At 44.2% G+C, this 22,586-nt stretch overlaps 1 pseudogene; it reads right to left on the reverse strand.

Annotated features, from left to right (window-relative positions):
- Positions 1-208: 208 nt before the first annotated feature.
- LOC115484787 (uncharacterized) lies at positions 209-4,824 on the reverse strand (annotated as a pseudogene).
- Between the last annotated feature and the right edge of the window lie 17,762 nt (positions 4,825-22,586).

Consider the following 22,586-nt stretch of genomic DNA (forward strand, 5'->3'; position numbering starts at 1 on the left):
CTACCTCACCTTTTGCTGCTTCCTTTGCCTCTCTATCCACCAGCTCATTTCCTTCTTCCAATTCTGAGCTCACTCTCTGGTGTGCTTTGATATGCATAATTGCTACCTTTTCAGGCAGCTGAACTGCTTCCAGCAGCTGGATTATCTCTTGTTCATGTTTGATGGTCTTTCCCTGTGAGATCAGCAGTCACCTCTCTTTCCAGATGGCTCAATGTGCATGCACGACTCCGAATGCATACCTCAAGTCTGTATAGATGTTTATTCTCTTTCCTTTTGCCATTTCCAAGGCATGGGTCAGTGCAATTATCTCGGCTTTCTGCGCAGAGGTGCCTGTTGGTAAGGGTCCGGATTCTATTACCTCTCTGCATGTAGTCACTGCGTATCCAGCATGTCGCTTTCCACTGGACACGTAGCTACTCCCGTCAGTGAACCAGGTCTCTGCATCTTCCAAAGAAGTGTCCTTTAAGTCTGGGCAGCTGGAGTAGGTAGCTTCAGTGGTCTCCAGGCAATTGTGGTGTACTGCTTCTCCTTGATTTCCACTTAGAAAAGAAGCTGGGTTGACAATATTAGTCACCACTATCTCTACATCATCTTGCTCTACCATGATGGCCTGGTATTTCAGGAACCTCTGTGCTGAAAGCCAGTGGCTGCCCTTTACTTCCAGTACTGCAGACACTGTGTGGGACACTAGCACAGTCATTTTTTGTCCCAGGGTAAACTTGTGTGCCTCTTGTATATTCAGCACAACTGCTGCTACAGCTCTGAGGCAACCTGGCCATCCTTTGGCTGTTGCATCTTGTTGCTTGGAGAAGTAAGCAACTGCCCTCTGGTATGGACCCAAGTCCTGAGCCAATATTCCCAGGGCGATTCCCTGTCTTTCATGGGAAAATAGAAAGAATGGTTTACTTACATTTGGAAGTGCCAAAGCTGGAGCTGACATGAGGGCACTCTTTAGCTGGTGAAAGGCCCGCGTGGCTTCCTTTGTCCACTGGAGATCTCTGTTTCCACTGGCAATAGGAGCATAGAGGGGTCTGACGAGCAGTCCATAATTATAAACCCATAGCCGTGTTCCAGATTGCAAGGCAAGGAATATTCTCTTACCATCAGTATGGCAGTTGTCTTTTGTCAAGCAGGCAATTCTCCTTATCTCTCTCCCCCTCAGTGATCATCACTCCTCCCTTGGCAGGGGACATCTGCTGATAACAAGCTATTGAATGTCACTGCATGGCTGATAAGAACTACAACATCCCATTGTGAGATGCTCCGCCCAGAGGGAGGAGCCAAGCATTGCTACCCAGATATAAGCTGGAGATTCTGAAACACAAGCCCGGCTTCCCATTGGATTCTCCAGAGGAATAGCAGCTTTTTCTACTTCCACAGATCTGCGGAGGAAGAATACACCCTTTTCTACAGGACCCCCTGCTCCAATAGAACCACATCTGACACTCCAGGAGGACTGCAGCCACTTTTCCATCTGGACTGCTACCAACACCCTGACCAACAGGGTGTCAGGTTGTGTTCTGACTCTGTCAGTGTTGTTCTAGTGAATTGCATTGTTTTATTTTATCCATTTATTTTTTTCCCTTCCCTATTAAAGAACTGTTATTCTCTGCTCCCATAATTTTCTCCTGAGAGCCCCTTAATTTAAATATCATAGTAATTCGGAGGGGTGGGGAGGGTTTGCATTCTCGATTTCAGGGGAGGCTCCTGCCTTCTTTTGCAGGCACCTGTCTTTCCAAACCAAGACAAGCTGGCACCACCCTGCCATGCCTAAGGAGGTTCGGAGTTCCTTTATTGTCTGCGGTTTTGGGATTTGGCATATGGCTTCCTTGCAAGCCTGCCCTAAAATCCGTTGCCCAGCACTCACCTCATACCCCAGGTAGATTACTTTCTGTTTCACTACCTATGCCTTTGATACTCGGTATCCTTGGAGCCCTAGGAAATTCAAAAGGCTTACCGTCCAGGCTACACATGCTTCCCTTGTCTAAGTGGCTACTAGAAGGTCATCCACATACTGCAACTGCCTTCCTTCTTCCTGTGGAGCTTCCCAGGACTCCAGATCTTTTGCAAGTTGTTCCCCAAACAGAGTGGGGGAATTTTTGAAGCCCTGAGGAAGCACAGACCATGTGAGCTGGGTTTTGAGCCCACTCTTAGGGCTTTCCTATTCGAATGCAAAAATTTTCTGGCTGGCTTCATGGATAGGGAGGCAAAAGAAGGCATCTTTTAAGTCTAAAACAGTAAACCAGGTTAGCTCAGGGTTTAGACAAGTTAATAAAGCATATGGATTGGCTACCACAGGATACAAATCTTCTGTTACTTTATTGACAGCTTTCAAATCTTGTACTATCCGGTATGACCCATCAGATTTTCGAACAGGTAAAATGGGAGTATTGAATTTAGATTGGCATTCTTTCAATAACCCTAATCGCAGAAAATTTTCAATTATTGGGCTGATTCCTTCCCTGTCTTCTTTCTTTAGGGGGTACTGCTTAATTTTAACTGGTTTTGTCCCTTCCTTGAGCTTAATTACTATGGGGGAGGCATTTTTTGCCCTCCCTGGTACATCAGAGACCCATACTCCGGGAAATACCTGACTTAGTATCTCTTCATCAATTTCTTCCTCAATTTCAATAGCTGTTAAGGTTAAACTTAATGCCTCTATGTACTTTTGATCATTCACCTCCAGAGTAACCTCTCCATTTTTGAGGGTAATGGTTGCTTGTAACTGCTCCAATAAATCTCTCCCTAAAAGTGCCTTTGGCGAATCGGGCATATACAAAAACTTATGAATGCCTCATTGTTTTCCTAACTTATACCTCAAAGGTTTGCAAAAACATGCCCTTTCAGACTGGCCAGTTGCCCCCTGCAGTACAACATAATCATTTTCCACAGGTACTAAAGCTTTATTTAGAACTGAATATGTGGCCCCCGTATCAACCAAAAATTCCACCCTTTTCCCTTCTTCCTCCAGCCTCATTGTTATAACCAGTGGATCTGCTGGGGCAGAATCCCCCGGTCCTCCTCAGTTGTTTTGTACGTGTGCAGCCACTTGTCGGTCACCTCGTCTCTGTTCTGGGCATTGATCTTTCCAGTGACCAGTTCTTTTGCAGATTGCACACTGGTTCCTGCCCAGACGAGCTGGTCCTTGTCTGGGTAGTCCCTGATTGCGTTTTCTTTGCCTTTCCTCCTGTGCCACTTCCAACTTTTTCATTTCTTGTTTATATCCTTCTTCCCGGATGCTAAATACCCTCCATGCGTCTTCTAGCAAGACTTCGAGGTTTCTCCCTTCCGGCCCCTAAATTTTCTGAAGTTTACATCTAATATCTCCAGCAGACTGCCCCAAAAATTAATTAACTAGCTGATTCATCCCTATCTCAGACCCCAGATCCAATGATGTATGACGGTGCATAGCATCCCTTAAACACTCCAGAAACTCAGACGGAGTCTCGGAAGGCCCCTGCTTAAGGGAATACAAAGCAGACCAATTTATGGTTTTTGGAATAGCTCTTTCCACCCCTGTTGCTATCCACTCTTGATAATCTGCTAATTTTTTTACCTCTGCTGTTACGTTAGGATCCCATCCTGAATCTTGGAGGGGGAAATATTGTTCTACATCTAACTGCTTGCTCTTGCAGTAATCCTCTGCCAAAGTCCCTGCTGTCTTTAAGATCAGCTGTTTTTCGGTTTCAGTGAAAGCATCGAGTAGTAACTGGATGTCAGCCTAATCTGGGTTGTGTTGCTTGATAACATATTGTAGACGTTTGACAGTAAGTATTGGATAGATACAATAATTCCTAGCAATCTTTTCCCATGCCTCTAAATCAAGAGTGGTAAATGGCACTATAATCATTAATCTCCCTCCTTCTGGTCCCACTGCCTCTCGCAGAGGGGCCTGTAACACTGCTTGCCTCCTAGTTCTACATGCAACTGGACTGTCAGGAGGGGGGTGGGTTCTAGTGAATGTGCCTTCCCAGCCTGAGTCCTCCTCCTTTTTGGGGAAGTCCTCTTCCCTTTTATCCTCATCCTCAACCTCCCTTCTTCGACATTGTTTTGATGTAAAATGTGTTCCTCTGTCTGAGTCTATCCTATTAACCATTCCATATCTATTGGAATAATTACCAGTATAGCCGGATGGAACGTGCCTGAGCTTGTCTGGGCCTTGCTGCTTGACCAAAAAGCGGCAACTGTGTTGTTTTCACCTCAGAGACACCTTTGGCTAGCTGGATGCCGCAGCTGGGCGCTTGGAGGCAAGTCCAGGCATGCAGGACCTCAAGTTTACCTTTGGTGGAGAAGCTTTGAGGCGGTGGTGAAGGAAAGGAGTCAGTTCTGATGGAGGCTTTAGATCCAGAGCTTTATTCCTGGCCCGCAGGCCTCCAAATCCAGCAACAGCTCCAAGTGAACTCACGACTGCGTGGTTTGCTCGCCCTTTTACCTAGGGGAGAGGGGGAGGGAAGAAACATGGGGGACCACCAACCAGGTACGGGGCTGGGCAAGTCTCAAGGGACAAAGGACACCTGGATGGCCCAATGTCCCTCCAGGGGTGGAAGGCATCTTTTGAATTCTGCCAATCACTCGACGCCCTTCTGGAATGCCAGGATTGACAGACAGTGCTCAGCAGGGGTCAGGGTATGGAAAGGAGAGGTGATTGACAAACCTGGGGAAGAAATCTTCAGGGAGAAACCCGGGGTGTCTGAGGCAAACCATGATATCACATCGCAACACATATCTGGTAATAATCTGTTCCAAAAGGGTTTTACTTACCACGTTGGCTGTGGCCTTGACAGTGGGAACCACTTCCACCCAATGAGCTAGATGGTCTGTCATTACTAATAAATGCTTCCATCTTTGTACTTGAGGAAGTTCAGTAAAATCTACTTGGATACTTTGAAATGGTCAAAGAGCTAACTCACAACCTCCTAATGTTGTTTTTCTTGTCACTTTTTATTTATCCTTTGGCATGCTATACATCTTTCAATTACTTGCTTTGCTACTCCAAAAATCCCAATACACCCGTAGTTCCTTAAAAATGATCACACAAAGCGTGAGTACCCCAATGGGTTTTCTGATGCATGTCTTCTAATATTTTCCTGCTAAGTGTTTTATTAAGTGTCTCCCATCAGTAATTTTCCATTTCCCAGATTCATCTTGCTCTCCTCCTACCTTGCTTAATTCTTTTTTTCTCTGCTTCACTAAACATTAGAATTTCCAATTCTTCCTTATTTGGGGTTAAAATTAACATAACTCTTTCAACCCCATTTTCTGCTGCATCTTTAGCTTCTTGATCTGTCAAATTATATCCTCTTATTTCTGGGGTCATTCCCTTTTGGTGTCCCTTAGTATGTACTATAGCTATCTCTTCAGGTAATTTTAATGCCTCTAAAACCTCTAAAATGACCCCCTCGTGTACTAATCTCTTTCCTCTTGAATTATGTAATCCCCTTTCTTCCCAAATTTTTCCAAAGGTATGTACTACCCCAAAAGCATACCTTGAATCAGTAGATATAGTTCCTTTCTTGTGTGCTAAATATTCCAGTGCTCTTTTCAGAGCATATAATTCACAAGTTTGAGCTGACCAGTTTGGGGGTAATTTTCCTTTCTCGATAGTTTGCATGTTTTTCCCATCAACTACTGCATACCCTGGCATTCTTTTTCCTTGAAGACATCTGGAGAAACCATCCACATAGATTGTTTCCCCTTCTGAAAGGGCTTGTTCTTCAAGATCTTCATGAACTTTAGATTGGTATTGGATAATTTCTAAACAATTATGTATTAGGTTACCTACTGGTTCTCCATATAAGAATTGAGCTGGATTTAAACTTCTGCTTACTTCTAGTGTCAAGTCATCAATGTCTATCAAGATTGCTTCACATTCTAGAGTCTGTCAACCACTTCTCAGGCTTCTGGTTTAACACATTTCGAAGTGCATGAGGTGTACACACAACTAGTTTACTTCCAAAAGTAAGCTTACAACTTTGTTCTACCAGGATTGCAGTAGCTGCTATATCTTGAATACATACTGGCCACCCGTGGTTCACTGGGTCTAACCTCTTTGATAAATAAGCTACTGGTCTCCTTACTCCTCCCCACTCCTGAACCAGAACTCCATGAGCTCCCCCATTTTTCACATTTACATACAGATGAAAGGGTTTTTCTAACAAGGGCAAGCTTAGAACTCTTATTGAGGCCAGTTTTAACTTTACTTTTCTAATTTAACATCATCTTCCTTGGTCCACTTTATATCATCTCTCTCTCTCAGTTTTCCATACAAAAATTTTACTGCCTGTGTGTACCCGTCAATCCATAATCTACAATATCCCAATAATCCCAGTAGTTTTCTGATTTTCCTCTTTGAAGAGGAAAGGGGAAGAGATAAAATTCCTGCAATTCTCTCGGGGTTGAGCTTCTAGATACCCTTACTTATTAAGTGTCCAAGATATTTTACCTCTAGTTCTACAAATTGTAGTTTCCCTTTTGATACCCTTAATCCTTTTCCCCCAAGAAAATTCAGAAGTTTTATAGTGGCCTCTCTAACCTCAATTTCAGCTTCCCCAGATAATAAAAGATCATCCACATATTGGGTAAAATATATTCCAGGAGTAGTGGGGAAAGCTTGTAATATTGTTTCTAAAGCTTGCCCAAATAAGTTTGGAGATTCAGTAAACCCCTGAGGTAACTTTGTCCATCTTAGTTGCTGCTTTCTTCCAGTATTCGGATCCTCCCATTTGAAGGCAAAGATATTTTAGCACTCCTTGTCTAGTGGACAAACCCAAAATGCATCTTTAAGATCCACTACACTAAACCACTGATGCTGGGGTGGGACTTAAAAGAGTGTAGGGATTTGATACCACTGGGTAGCAGGTCCGAGTTCTTTTGTTAACCTCCCTTAAATCTTGTACCAATCTTTACTTCCCATTAAGATTCTTTACTGGGAGAATAGGGATATTATGAGGAGACATACAAGGTTCTAATGTCCCATTCTTTATTAGTCCTTCTATTACTGGCTTCCAACCTTCCCGTCCTTCTAAAGATATAGGGTACTGATGTACACGTATGGGACAATCTTCTCTCTCAGTTGTGACCCTTATGGGGTCAATATTTAATCCTCCCCTATTTCCTTCCCCAGCCCAAACTTCCTTGTTATTTTTTTCCTCATCCTCTTGGCCAAGTTTTAAAACTCTAGCTGTCATTTTCCCATTTTCTGGTATGACCCCTATTCCTAGTTTCACCTGTAAGTCTCTTCCCAATAAGTTGCTACCTGCCCCCAGGACCAATAAGACATCCCCCATCCAAATTATAGTTTCTCCCTCCATCACCCTGTTGCCAACATATTTTATGAAAAATCCTTTACTTAGGATTTTTCCTTTCCTTAGAGCTGAGAAGCCTCAGGAACAACGGTAAACAATTCTTATCTGCTGCTGTGGAATGCCACAGGAAAATCTGTGATTGGCCCCGTCAGACTGTTTGCAATTAAGAGCCTATCAAAATTCACCTGTTCGGCCCGTCTCGGGCTGAGAAGACTTCAGTTTACACATTCCTATTCTATTCTTAGCTTAGCCTTGTAGTGAAACCTTTCTCTTTACTCTTTTAGTATAGTTTCTATATCTTATATATCATATAATAATAAATCAAAGCCTTCTGATACATGGAGTCAACGTTGTCGTCTCTTCCCTCATCCTGGGACCCTCAGAAAACCGCTGTAATATCACCCCATCTTTAATGACAGGAACTGTGAAGCTCTCTCCTTTTGCCCCTGTTACTTTTACAGTATCTTTGTTTACATTATAACATTTTGGAATATTTAACAAGCAGGTTCTTTCTGCCCCTGTGTCTACCAAATATTCTAATTTTTCTTCTTGGGGACCCAGTTTTAAAGTTCTCACAGGCTCCAGATGGTAATTGTCCTCCAAAAAATAGAGCCTATAACGTCCCTATTTCTCCTCTGTGCCCATCTCTTGGAAGATCTTCAGATCTTTTATCTGATTAGGGCAATTTCTCCTATAACGTCCTTCAACCCCACAGTAAAAACAGATATTTCTGGAATGCTCCTGAGATTTGGTTTGTATTAGGGTTCTGTTCTTTTCCTTTCCCTTGTCTCCACGACCTTCATTTCTAGGAGTGGTGGCTGGGTGTTTTAGATTTCTCTGGAAATTATTTTCTCGGATAGTGGTTACCATAATTTTTGCTTTCACTTTAGCTTTTTCCTAATCTCTTCGGACATAAATCTTTTGAGCCACCTTTAATAAATTATCTAGTGATGTATTGTGCCAGTCTTCCATTTTTTTCTTGTTTTTTTCTAATATCTGGCCAGGCATTAGTGACAAAATCTTTAGCAGAGCTTATCCCACATCAGTTTCAGGGTCTATTCTGGAATACTGTTTCATATTTCTCCTAAGTCTGTCTAACCATTCAGTTGGAGTTTCTTCTTTCCCCTGCTGTCCCTCAAAAGCCTTTTTAGCATTTTGGCCTTGGGGTGCCACCTCTTTTATTCCCTTGATTATCAAATTACGATAATCATTCATGTGTTTCCTCCCCTCCTCCTCATTTTGACCCCAATCAGGAGGTGCTGCTGGCATTTTCTGATCTCCTGGGGGGCCCTGCAGGTTTTGTTTTTCCCAAAGTTTTATTCCAGCTGCTCTTATTAATTGCCTTTCTTCTTGAGAGAAAATTATTTTCATTATGGACTGCATCTCTTCCCAAGTATAAATGTTCAGACCTAAAAATTGGTCTAATTGTTCAGCTGTGCCTATGGGATCTTCCAAAATCCCTTTGATTTCTTTTTTAAAATTTCTGACCTCAGAAGAAGTCAGAGGGGCATTTACAAACCCCGTTCCACCCCCTCCCATTGGAACTTCTCTTAGTGGAAATAAACCAATCTCTTCATCCCACTCTTTTTGCTTTTTATCCTCTATAGCCTTTTTCCCGTGTTTTGAGGGAAGATCAGGAGACGGCTGTATTTTAACTGAGTTTGTTGTGTTTCGATAAGGTGCATCTTCTTCAGGGAGAAAGTTTTCCTGAACAGGAGGAGCTGTCGTTACCAAGGGAATGGGACCCAGGGCAGGAAGGGGGGTGAGGGGCGGAATTTGAGCCGAAACTTGGTCCTCCAAGGCGTAGGGGGGGGTCTGCTGCCAGAACTGCCAAAGGAGGGGGTTCTTCCCCTGGAAACCAAACCAGAGCGTGGATAGCCCACACATGGCTCATGGCAGCTGGGCTGGCAGTTCCCTGCACAGACGAAGCAGGTGGGGTGGCCCTGGCAGCAGCAGTGGCGCCTAGCCCAGCCAGCACGGGCAGGGCAGCCAGGGATTGGGCAGTGGGGACAGCGGCGGGAAAAGCGGTCAGGGATGGGATGGCCGGGACAGACGGGACCCCTGGAGTGGTCGGCAGGGTGGTCATAGACCACGTGGCAGGAGGGACGCCTGTCATGGCTGGCAGAGAGGCCACGGGCCAGGCAGCTGGGACTGGGGCACACAAATTCACTGGCGGGCCTGGAGCAGGGATGTAGGCGGGGACCGGTGGGGCAGTCGCAAGCAGCGAGCCTGGACCTGGGATTTGGACCAGGACCAGCAGGGCAGTTACAAGCGGCAAGTCTGGACCTGGGGTGGGGGCTGGAAGTAACAGCTCAGCCGCAAATGGCAGGGGAGCAAGCGGGAATGGAGGGGGCAATGCTTGCAAAGGATCCCACTCTTTTTCTTCCTTTTTTTCCTCTTGTTCCCAGCCCTTTTCTTTCTCCTTTTTATTTTCTTGCTTTGTCTCGGGGGTTTCTGATGCTTTAAAGATTTTTATCCTCCTAAAATCGCCTGTGCAGCATGTGGCATATTCTCTTTCTTCTGGATTGAACAGTTCTTTTCAATTTATAAATAAATTTAGATCCTGACAAATCCAACTTTCAAAAGAGCGGTATCTAGGCCAATAAACTTTGTCAGGTCTTATTGCCTTTTTTGTCCATTCTAGCATGCAAAATTGAATCATCTTTACCTTGTCCTTTCTTCTTGTACAAGGGTTTTTATCCCAGTTAGCTAACATAACTCCCAAAGGGCTATCTTAGGATATCTCTGCTGGTACCCTTTTACTGCCTTTCTTCTTTCCTGTATCCAACTTACTGCTTTTCTGTCCCATTTTTCAAGATCTTATCTATTTGTCCCTTGCCTGTGTTTCTCACTTTCTCTAGCAACCTGAATACCACCTTCTTCTGACTGCACACACACAAAAAAAAACCCCTTTTTCTCAAACTGCTATTCAATACAATACACCTCCCTCCAAAGAGATAAAGTGACGCTTAAACAATCTACATTACATATACTTGAATTCATCTACATTTACTCACTTTTATTTCTTCACTCACTCTCACACATTCATTCATACCCTCAGGACATGAAGCAGACCCCTGTTGCCAGAAATCACTGGTCCGTGTGGGTCCCCCACCCTGACTCCTTCCCCCTCCCCCCAGGTTTGGCTATCCCTCTCCCCTAGACATAGACTCAGAGTCAGGGGTTTGGACCTCTGCACCTTTCCCAAGCTGGACTTCTCACCCCTCATACCCTGAGGAATGGGCCACATGGCTATCCCTTGCGGCTGCGGTGTTAAAAGGTCTTATGATACTATAGCCCCCCCTCTCCGGGCTTCAGGATCGCTGGGCTTTCAGGAAGGGCCCTGAATCTAGTCGCCTCTGGTACCAGTTCACCTGTGAGGCTGATTTGCGTGTGACTCACTATCTTTCAGCAAGGCGCCCCACATGCCCGTGGAACAATGGCCTATTTGTGCATCACATACACCTTTTGCCACAGCTCCTCCACCTGCCCAGGAAGCTGAGGCTGATTTTGTGTGTGACTCACTCTCACACACAAGACAACAATAAGGTACCTTTTACTTTTAAATACAATTTCAGATGTTACTGGCCAGCCACAGATATTTATGGGTATCCCTTAATCCAGCTGTGTTGTCAAACTCTGGATGCTTTTGGGCATATCCTCAATCCGGCAGATTTTTGCTTAACCCTGGATGCTCTTGGGCATTTTATCCCTCAACCCAGAAGAATTTTTAGTGCCCCCCTGTCATGGTTTAAGCCTGGCACAATACCAGTGCCCCCACGAGAACACCTACTTCCCTGGCACCTACTGTGAGATATGATCAGAGACAGAGCAAAGCAGGCTCCAACTTAAGGTTAAAAGGAAAAAAAAAAAAAAAAGCATTTATTAACCTACAACTACAAAGGAAGACACACAAAACACAATAGAACATAAGATGAAAACCTTCCAAAATTCTTCCTCCTCCCCCCACCAAATTTCCAATTTCATTGCCACCCTTCAGACAATCGATTCTCAGTCTCTCGAGGAGAGAGAAGTCCCTCTTGCGCCACACGCCTTCCATGTCCAGTGCTCTCACCACTGCACATGGATCAGAGCTGCTTCTGGGGTTTTTCATTTTAAGGATACTTTGACCAGTTCCAAAGGGAGCACAGTCCTTCTCCTTCTGGGACACTTGTCCCCCCCAAATTTCACCCCCTGGGGCCGAGGGGTCTCTTGAACAGAGATCGTCTTCTTCTTCTTCTCTTCTTCGAAGTGGAGGGCACCACCACACCCTCCTCACCCGTCGTCTCTGTTCACTCCTCCACATCACTGCACTCTCTTGGCTCTGAGCCATCGCCTCCCCCTAGAACGCAGTCTCTGTGGCACAGAAACACCCGTGGTTCTGCTGTGGCTACACAAGAAAAGTCCAGCCCAAAGCCACTTCATCATCTCCTCCCACCTAGAATTTTCCTCAACATCTTCTCAATCTCAACATCTTCTCAATCTCATCAACTTCAGGAAGACTCAGCTGTTTGCAAGGTTCTCATCTTCCTTGGAGGGGTTAAAAGTCCCAGGCTCTCTGCCGGTTTACTTCGTCAACTCCCACGCCTGGCTGCCCTGCTGGGCACCCCCCCTTCTCCTTCACGCCGGGCCACTATCACAGGCACCGGCTCTGTCTCTCTCTCTCCCTCTCCGGGCGGGGGGGGGGGAATGGAGGATGGCTGCCCGAAGCCCTTGCAATGTTCTCCTCCACCCTTGGGCCCAGGCCTGGCCTACCTCTCTCTCTCGGCCACATGGCTCCCCTCCCCCCCTGCCCAGCCAGATCTGGGCAGGGGGGGGTCTGCTCACTCTCCAGCGGGACTCCAAGAGGAAGTTCCCCTGGGAGATCACAGCTTTTAACCCCTGTGTTCTCAGAGGCGTATCCTGCCCTCAGTGGACAAACCAGGTGCCAATATTAAATCTGAACACTGATTGGATTGCCCACACCATCACAAAAAACTTCATTTCCTTTCAAACCACGACATTCCACCCTTCGCCTCTGAGAACACATTTTCTAAAATTATCATCCAAATTACAATAGACAAACTCTACTTAAACAATAAAACCTCTATTAATCTATCATCTTAACCTAATACATTACATGCTTTGCTCTTATTCTTCTTGATCACATCTCACAGTTCACCTTATCACTCATCCAAAAATCGATTTCCCGGTCAGGGAACCAAAAATGTCATGGTTTAAGCCTGGCACAATACCAGTGCCCCCACGAGAACACCTACTTCCCTGGCACCTACTGTGAGATATGATCAGAGACAGAGCAAAGCAGGCTCCAACTTAAGGTTAAAAGGAAAAAAAAAAAAAGCATTTATTAACCTACAACTACAAAGGAAGACACACAAAACACAATAGAACATAAGATGAAAACCTTCCAAAATTCTTCCTCCTCCCCCCAACACCCCCCCCTCCACTTTTTCTTTTTTTATCCTGCTTTCCTAGTGGATTGTGCACGGAAAACCCTCGGCTCCCTCTCTCCAAAGGGTCCTACCCCTTCCCTGAGACCCAGTCCCAGTTTCCCTGGGAGGGATTCTCTCACTCTTTTTATCACTTGCTTTGTCTCTTTACTGGCTGATTTTCTCATGAAAAGATGGAACCGCAGCATGGGAGACCCATCACTCGCTTAGCAGGTCTGAGATAAGCAGCCCACCTCTCATTTACATACTTTCATCCCCTCCCGCCCCCCGTACTTGCGTCACCCGAAAAGAAAAATACCTACAATCCTTTCTCCTTTCCAGGTCTTCGTGTACACTTTAGTCTTAGGGGGCCAATTACCGTGGTTTTAGGGAGCCTTTTCCCTTTTCTTTGTTTTACTGTCTCTTTTTGTCCATTGGTTGGAACCTGCATCTGCTGATCACGCCAGAAGAAACAGAGCGAGGCTGCCAAACTTGGCAGGGCATGCCTCCCTCACTCGGAATCCTCTGAGGCCCCAGCAGCGAGGTGTCATTTCCCGGGTTTCAGCACCAAATACTGAAAAGTGCTAATCACTTGTTTTTAAATTTTAAAAGTTTAATAGTAATAAAATAGTTAATAAAATAGTAATAAAAATTAGAGTAATAAGAATTTGGACAATCAGATTTAGGACAATAAAGGACAATACAAAGCAAAGAATTACAGACCTCTGGGTGTGTTTTGCTCTTTCTGCCAAGCAAAAGCATACCTCGCTAACAAAGGATTAACCCTTAAAAACAATAGCCTGCTGCATATTCATATATCTCATACATTATGCAAGTATTCTTTTCAAACAAAGGGTGTTTTCTAGTTATTGTCTACTTCCCCCCCTCATCTTGTCAATCAGTGGTTTGGCACCTCAAAGTCTGGTTCTCATGACAAGGAGGCAATAATTCTTCTCTTGAAATTTTGGTGTCTTGTTGCTGTTATCTCTGTGCAAAGAATTTCTTGATTATCTTCCTTGAGCTAGTTAGAAAAAGTATCTTACATAGCATTGTTTCTATATTAATCTTATGTTATAGCCTAAAACTATATTTACCACACTACTTAAAAAGGATTAATACAGTACTACAAATTAATATGACATAACTTTCCAACAAAACACATATAGTATTCCTTTTAATATTTGCGTAGAGCAAATCGTATAATATGCATTTTTCACAGGACCGAAGAGACAAAACAAGAAGGATGTGACTTCATGGGCTAAAGCTGTAATTGGACAATTAACTCCAATATGCAAATGGACCAAAACTTATAAAAGTGTGAGACCCTGTGACCGGTAGTCCATTTTGTGGCCACTTTGGGTTGTGCTGCCCAAGGAAGATCTATTGAGGCCTCTTTATAAATACCTACTTTATTCGTTAGCTCCGTCTAGTCTCTGTTCTAGGTCAGCCTTTACAAGGTATTACTGTTGCTCCTACCCCAACCAGATGGGCACACTCCACCTAATCCCAATTATTTATGGGAATAAGCCTGTCAAGATTAGACAGGGATGTATATGGTAGTTTTAAATTTTTATTAGCAGTCCATGGAAGAAGGGTCCAAAATCGTGAATTAAAAAACCTTCTAAAATGGGTGTTTTGGAACTTTCCGGCGACTGTAGCCACGTGCCACGGCTGCCACCTCCCAAGCCCCACTGCCCTTATCCGCACATCTCCCACCATGCCCAAGTGCTCGCCTGCCTGCCAGACGCCCCTCCAGCCCAGCCCCGCTTGTCGGTCCAGCTGCTTCTGCCTCGCCCACTGCTTCTGCCCCTCCTGTCACTTCCAGCCCAGCAGCCGCAGCCCACTGTAGAGTGACCCCTGCTGCCAACTCAACTCTGCACAGCGCTGCAGAAAATGGCACAGACTGGAATTTTTGGGATTTTGTGGGTGTCATGCTTTATGACCCGGCTACCAGGGGGACTCTTTTGCGGCGCATCTGCTCCCTGCTTTCCACATGGTTTTTGAAATGCTCAAAGCTGAAGAGCACCGGCTCCAGGCTCTCGGCCCCTCCCCCACCTTGCCAGCGCTGTGGGAATCCAAGGGGTGCGGGGCAACTCTGCCACGAGGGATCCCTCCCCAAACTTAGACTGCTTTTAACCCCTCTAACCCTGGAAATGGAACTCGAGGGCGGAACCCATCCCAGATGCAGAAGGCAGCGCAAACCATGACCCCTGCCCCTTCGTGTTTCTTCCCTTGTTGCCCTTCAGACTGCCCTAGAATGGAATGCAGGGTAGAGAACACCCCCCGAGCATGGACGAAACCTGGACATGGGCTACTCCGCTACCCTGTATCCCCTTCTGCCTCTTCCGCTCACTCGGGATCTTAGACATTGTCTCCGACATGTTTTATGAAAAATCCTTTACTTAGGATTTTTCCTCTCCTGAGAGCTGAGAGGCCTCAGGAACAAAGTGTAAACAATTCTTATCTGCTGCTGTGGAATGCAACAGGGGATGTCTGTGATTGGCCCCGTCAAACTGTTTCCAATTAAGAGCCTATCACAGAACACCTGTCCAGCCGGTCTTGGGCTGGGAGGACACATTCCTTTTCTATTCTTAGCATAGCTTTGTAGTGAAATCCTTCTCTCTATTCCTTTAGTATAGTTTTTATATATTATCCAGCATATAATAATAAATCAAGCCTTCTGATGCATGGAGTCAACTGTCTCGTCTCTTCCCTTATCTTGGGACCCCTGAGAACGGGGTAACAAGACATCAGTGACCATGCCTTCTCAGATCCTCTCCCCCTCCCACCTTCCCTCCTCTCCACCTGAACTGTCCCGTCTATTCATCTGAATATCCTGTTGTATTACCTGCTAAACACTCTCCTAATGTCTATGCCACCCAAGACACTGTGTTGCCTCAGGGTTCCTCCCTCAGCTCCGTCCCTGTTGCTCTGGGTCCCACCACTCCTGCTCCAGACTATAACTCTCAGCCTGCCTAGGGCCACTCCGCTCCTGGAAAAACCGGAACCACACCCACCATGGTGCCAGAAGTGCTGCTCTCCAACATGGCGGTGCCTATGTTGCCCACGCCCGTGACCATGCCAGAGGACAAGCTTTGCCTTTACCCATCCAGCAATAAAAACACTGTGCTTACATCCTTTCCCTCCTCAGAAGAAGAAGACCTAATCCCTACTAGATCCAGTGATTCCATTGATCCATGGCAGAAGACACAGACAAGTACGGTAAAGAACAGAAAGGGGGGTCTGGTCCTACATGGAAACTTCTAGCCTACAGGGATAGAAAAGGACTCTGTAAGGCTGCCAAAAACTATGGAAAAGATTCTCCTTTCTGTAACAATCTAATGCGAGCTACTTTCACTGCATATCTTTTAACCCCTCATGACTTAAAACACGTGATGAATGTGCTGCTGTCTCCAGCTGAATTCTGGGAGAGGGGGTGGAAGAGACTGTTAAATCAATTGTTACTTGACTATGCTGAGAACCAAACATGGGCAACGCTAACATTACAACATTTACAACATCTAGTGGGAGAAGAGGAACATTCCCAGCCCAATGATCAGGCTGCAAACCTCCCAAAGCCAGTGCTTGATGATATTAAAAATGCAGCAAGGAAAGAACTTATGCAAGTGCCTGATGGTAACACACCTGCACCAGACTTAATAGATATAAAGTGAAAGCCTAGTAAACCATGCATGAAGCTCAGGTTTTGGTCCCCGTTGCCTAGAATCATCCACAAGAAATTGTTTACAATTATATGGATAATATAATTATTGCAGCTGGAAATAATCCATCTTTAGATGGAACTTTAAAAGCCACTGACACAGCCATCCAACAAGCAAGACTTACCATCGCAGAGGAAAAGATACAAACAGACGTCACCCTAGAAATATTTGTGACTTAGAATTCTCTCTCAGCCTGTGCAGCACCAGCCATTGCAATTTAAATGAGAAACCAGAAACACTCCACAATTTACAAAGACTGTTACAAACCATTAATTGGGTCAAGCCTCTGCTGAGGATTATTATTAAGGATTTAGTTCCGTTGTTTGTTTTGTTAAAAGGGGATTCTAAGTTAAATTCACCCAGACTGAGACAGAGTAGAAATTTTCCAGGTTCCAGACTAGAAATCCATTTTGATTTAGGTTAAATGTACATCTTTTAGTTAAGCCTTGAAATTTTAGCTGTTTAGTCAGAGCTCAGAGAAACTGCTTCAGCGAAGGACAGAGATAAGGGGGGGGGAGGTAATCTTGGCCTAGGAATTCTTTCTGATAACAAAAGAACTAGGGCTAAGTGTCACACGAAGTCTGTAAAATGAATATGTATGAACCTATTGTGAAATTGTATGCATATCTATTTGGAGAGAGAGATAAAAAGGGACTTGGAGATCCAGAGTTACTCATGCCTTTAATGGGAGTAATTCCCCCCCCCCCACCCCCCCCCCACCCCCCGCATGCATCCAGCTCTGCAATAAACATACCGGCTTTACAACTTTTACAAAGTTGTGGAGTTTTTGAATTTCTCCGCAAAACAAGACAGCTAACTGACAAAGCAAGGGATGCCTTAGATAAGGCATCCCATGCCATTCAAACAAGTCAGGCACACAGAATAAATCCAAACTTACCATTCCTGCTAGCTATTCTATCCTGGTTTAGGGCAAATTTGGGAGAAAAACTCCAAAAGGGAGCCCCCCCCAGAAAGCAAACCCACACGGCCTCTCTCCCCAACCAGTTTGGGAAAAATTTCCTCAGAAAAAGTCAAAAAAACCTGTTTATTTAACAGGCAAAGCCCTCCCCAGCATAAAAAAATGAAGAATACCAGATGACGAAACTCATTTGCCGCTCTGAAGAGATGACAAATTCAGAAAGCCTCTCCCGTGGGTGGTCGCTCTGTTATCAGTCCCTCTGGCACTGGGAAGGACTGCTGCCCAGAGTAGGCCCTGGTAGCCCACAAAGTGCAAGCCCAAGGTGCTCCCCCCCAGTCCCAGTCCAGAGCAGGTTCGAACAGTTCCAAGAAAAGGGAAAGAAAAGAAACAGTCCAGGGAAAACTTCTCTGCCTCAGCTAGTTTAACTAACTAAAAAGCAAAGGAACGGCCCTGTTCTGCTCTGTCTGTGCCCAGACAACACAGTGGAGTTCTGTGTTCCAGCAGAATCTGGAGGAGTGAGTGCAGTCTGATAACAAACTCCATGCTGCTTCTCCCAACCTTCACTCTCAGAGCCAGTCTTGAAGGCACAGAACATAATATCCAGCATAAACAGAACACACGATTGGGGATACAAGCATCATAACATCACCCTAGGACAGAAAAGGACTCCAACCTCGTGCTTTAACACATGATTGGGAATCTGACATCAAAACAGTAGAAGGTTCACCCCAAATAGTTGAATTAGCTGCAGTTTTTAGAGCTTTTTCTAAGTTTACATGCCTTTCAATTTGATAACTGATTCTGTTTACTTTACAGGTATCATTGAGAGAGCTGGAAATCCATTCCTAAAAACAGTTACTAATGATCGGTTATACTCTTTGCTTAAAACTTTAATTTTTTTTCTTTCTCAGAAACAGCATCCCTTTTTTGTCATGCATGTATGTTCTCATACTTCTTTGCCAAGATTCCTAACAGAAGGTAATAAACATGCTAACACCCCTGTACTAGCATGCATTGTCACTACACGTCCTGACTGCCAAAAATATTCTCTGCCATCTATTGGGGCAGGGGTAAATCCTAGACGGCTTCACAGTTTACAAATTTGGCAGGGCAATGTTAATATATACATGTTTCAGTAGACACTTACTCAGGAGCAATCTTTGCATCTGCTCACATAGGTGAAATGGCAAAATATGTTATTAAACATTTCCTACAAGCATTTTCAACTAGGCATCCCACAAGAAATAAAAACAGACAATGGGCCTGCCTATGTCTCCCAGAAAGTACAGCAATTCTTTAATATGTGGGCCATCAAACATATCACAGGCATTTCACACTCTCCCACAGGCCAATTAATTATTGAAAGAGTACATGGATCTCTTAAATGCCTGCTGGAACAAAAGACCCCAGCATTAATTAAAGATCTTGAGACAGGGCAAATTATAAGACACTTTCCTCTGATTACTTGGGGGGAAGAGTATGCTTGTGTCTTTACAGGTAAAGGACCTCGGTGGGTTCCAGCAAAGAACATTGGGCCATGTCTGCAGCCTCTGCAGGAACACCAGGAAGCTTGGTGGAAGGAACTCCGGGAAGAACCTACAGAAAAAGCACCTGGAGGCTTGCAAATAGCCATCCCTCACCTCCTACCCATTGCTGATTAATGCCACTAATTTCTTAATTCCTTAAGCATTATTAATTTTTAAATCTATTAGTAGCTTTTTCAACCTGTTTAGTTGAGTTCTCATTTGTGGAGATAGACCATGGCCTGCCATTCCATCTCGCATTAAGGGCGGACCACGTAGCTTGGGGAGGCTTACTGTGCTAGCACCTGAGATTGCTTGAATTCATGGCCAAAAAGTCAGGCGTAAGAGATTTATCCATCAATTCGAATCAGATTGCAAAGACAAAATCAACTTTTGGAGTAAAGGAAAAAGAATAGCAGCCTCAATATTGGCACCTGGAGTTGCTGCAGCAAAAGCTTTAAAAATGTAGAGCAATCTAGGATGTTGGCTGAGTAGGCAAACCAATGCCACATCCCAAGAACTAAGTGAGCTACTGACAGACACTGACAGTATAAGACATGCTACCGTGCATAATAGAGCTGCAATTGACTTCCTGCTGTTAGCACAAGGACATGGTTGTGAGGACTTCGAGGGCATGTGCTGCATGAACCTTTCAGATCACAGCAAGTCCATACACAAAAATATCCAAATTCTGAGAGGGAGTAAAAGAACTGCAAGTGGAAGATGACAAAGACTGGCTCAGTGGACTATTCAAAAATGGAACTTATCTGGTTGGACTTTATCTTTCATCAAAATGGGTTTACTGATTTTTGTAGTTGTTGATGTGTTTATGTTGTTACCCTGTTATATAAGTTGTCTGTAAAGAGTTTTTCAGAAATCTTCATAGAATATTTTTCTAAAGAGAGGGGGAGATGTGGAATCACGTCCAGCTGGGATAAATAGTAGTTTGACCTCAGTAGCATATACAGAAGGCATCAACCTGAGACCATGGGAAAGAAGATACTGAAAAAGGGATACCAAGCCAGGTCTTGGCAAGAAGATTGTGGTCATGGGAATTAGTAATATGCTAATAGAACTATCCTGTATTTGGTCAGGTTTCTGGTTCTTGTTCTCAGTTGGTTTGGTACGTGTTACAAATAAGGTCATGTTCAGAATTCACATTCATGACTGGACCCTTGCCCTCAGAAGACCCCTATACCTTGTGGAATTTGCCACACCCTCCTGTCTTTGGATCTTGCCCCTGAACTCTGTGGTTTTCCACATTTGTTATTTTGTTATTAAAGTCTTTATTTTTTGGGCAAGACCATCGTTCCCATGCCTTATTTTACCAGTTCCCCCCTGTCAAGCTGTAGTAGGGGGCTCAGCCAGAGAAGACTGCAATACAGTCTTGTTTTAAACACATCCAGGGATGGTGACTCCACCACCTCCCCGGGCAGACAATTCCAGTACTTTATCACTCTTTTCATAAAAAACTTTTTCCTAATATCCAACCTATATTTCCCTTGGCGCAGCTTAAGACTGTGCCTTCCTGTTCTGAGAACAAGGGCCAGCAAGCACGAGACTTTTCCCAGCTGCTTATAGAATATTTCGTCTGCCCCTTCATCCTGGTTCGGTTGTCTATAAGAGACTCCCTGTTATGAATAGATGTGGGGGTTTAGATAAGTCCTTGCCTTTTGCCCAGGCCTTTGAAAGCAGGCAGTAGTTTTATTGAAGTGGCCAGCACCCCAAAACCCACTCTCGTTCACAAGTTATTTAATAATGGCTGATTCGGTCTATTATGGAATGAATTATTGATTTAATAGACATAAAACTAATAGACATAAGACAACACAAATGAAATACTACACAGGAATAAAAACAAAAAAACCTACTAGTAGGTATATACAGCATGGGGTTAAAGATACCTATTAATTTTACAGCTAGTGAAGAAATAATATAACTTAGGATTCAATGTACCTTACCATCCAATTGTTGGTGGGGCACACATCAAGATCCTTTCCCTCAATTATCAGGAAAGTAACCATGAAATCTGCATCCAAACTCTGGGGAGAAATCTCAAATGCTTGTCAGGGTGTGTAAGAGGCTTCTGCCTCTGTGATAACTCGTGTGTTTTTTATAGTTTGTAAAACAGTGTCTCTCAGTCAAGAATATTTTTTCTCTCCTGCCACATCTGCTCTCCAGACTAAGATGTTGATTCTTAGCTGGGACCTGAGCCCTTTTGGCACCAGAGATTGACCCCTTGTTGGGCCTATCAGCCCCAGGTTATCTCTTCCATATCTGCACCAACTATCTGTGGTAGAGAGGGGGAGGACCGTCCTGCCACACTCCCATCAAGAGATCTCCCCATTTGGCCTTCCCCCTGATTTTTACCCATAAATACTTGACCTTTTCATTACCACCATCAAGCTCTAGACAGTCATAACACTTTCTAACATACAGGGTTACCCCACTGCTTCATACCTTACAGTCCTATAGTGTCTGAGTATCTTTTGTCTCTCATATATATATATATATATATATATATATATAAAACCCAAAACCCAGTTATATGCTCCTTTTCCTTTTCTCATGTTTGAAGATCACCAACATTTATCTAGCTATGCTATCACAATAGCAAATTAGCAAGTGAGATTGATTTGTTTGGTGGATGTGGGAAACAAGTGTGTACTCAATTGCCCCAAGAAGATATATTTAATACTACATTTCTCAATCCATCACTTGGTGTTACCCTTCTGGAGTCCTGCTTCATCAGAAACACAGTGGAATGTAGAGTGAGGTGTCCAAGGACAGGGCACTTCTCTTAAATATCTAGTACACAAGAGGTTCATTCTTGTCTTGAAGAAAAGGAAAGCACTGATCTGCAGTGGCAAGCCAAGGCTTTGAGATCATCCCCCTCTGCTGGTCTGCTGGGGTTTGCAGGGTGTACAGTATCTGGCTGCATCCTGGTGCACACCGTAATCAGTCAGGGGAGAAAAAGTCTGAGCTTCCTTGTCCTATCTCTTACAGGAAGTTTAAACCATATTGCTATTGCATAAGATGCTATTAAAATAAGCAGTTACATTTTTTCCTAGTGTAATGCTTCTTTGCATAATTACAAATATCATGTGACACACATGTTGCAGCACTGATTTATATTTCCATGGTAATTACCTAAGCAAATTACAGTGCATGAGTAACTATTAGGGGGATGGAGAGAGGACTCTTCACCTTGCTTAAAGTTTTCCATTGCCCATGTAACCTGTATTTATCCATGTGCTTGCCTTACAATAGATCTTGTTGACCCATTTGTATGACACCACATTATTTGACACTATCAGTATGCTGAGGCCCCCATACTGCTGGCTGTGTGGAGGCACTTGAAATTAAGAAGCAGCTGACTGCATCCATGACTCAAAAAAGTAGCTCTCTCCATTTCTATATGTTCCCTATGTTTTCATCTTTCAAGCTTTGTCTTGGTTTGAAAGACAGATGTCTGCCAAAGAAGGCAGGAACCTCCCTTCCCTTGGAATGGAGAATATGACCACCCCTTCCCTCCAAATTATTATACCTTTGAAATCAAGGGGTTTTCAAACAAAGATATGGGAAAAGGAATAACAGTTCTTTACTAGTATGTGTATGTATAACAAGGCAGACAAACAACAATAATGGTAACAACAATAAATAAGAAGAGAAAACCCAATAAACAGTCT

Source organism: Serinus canaria, chromosome W, assembly GCF_022539315.1.
Source record: "Serinus canaria isolate serCan28SL12 chromosome W, serCan2020, whole genome shotgun sequence".
Classification (NCBI taxonomy): Eukaryota; Metazoa; Chordata; class Aves; order Passeriformes; family Fringillidae; genus Serinus; species Serinus canaria.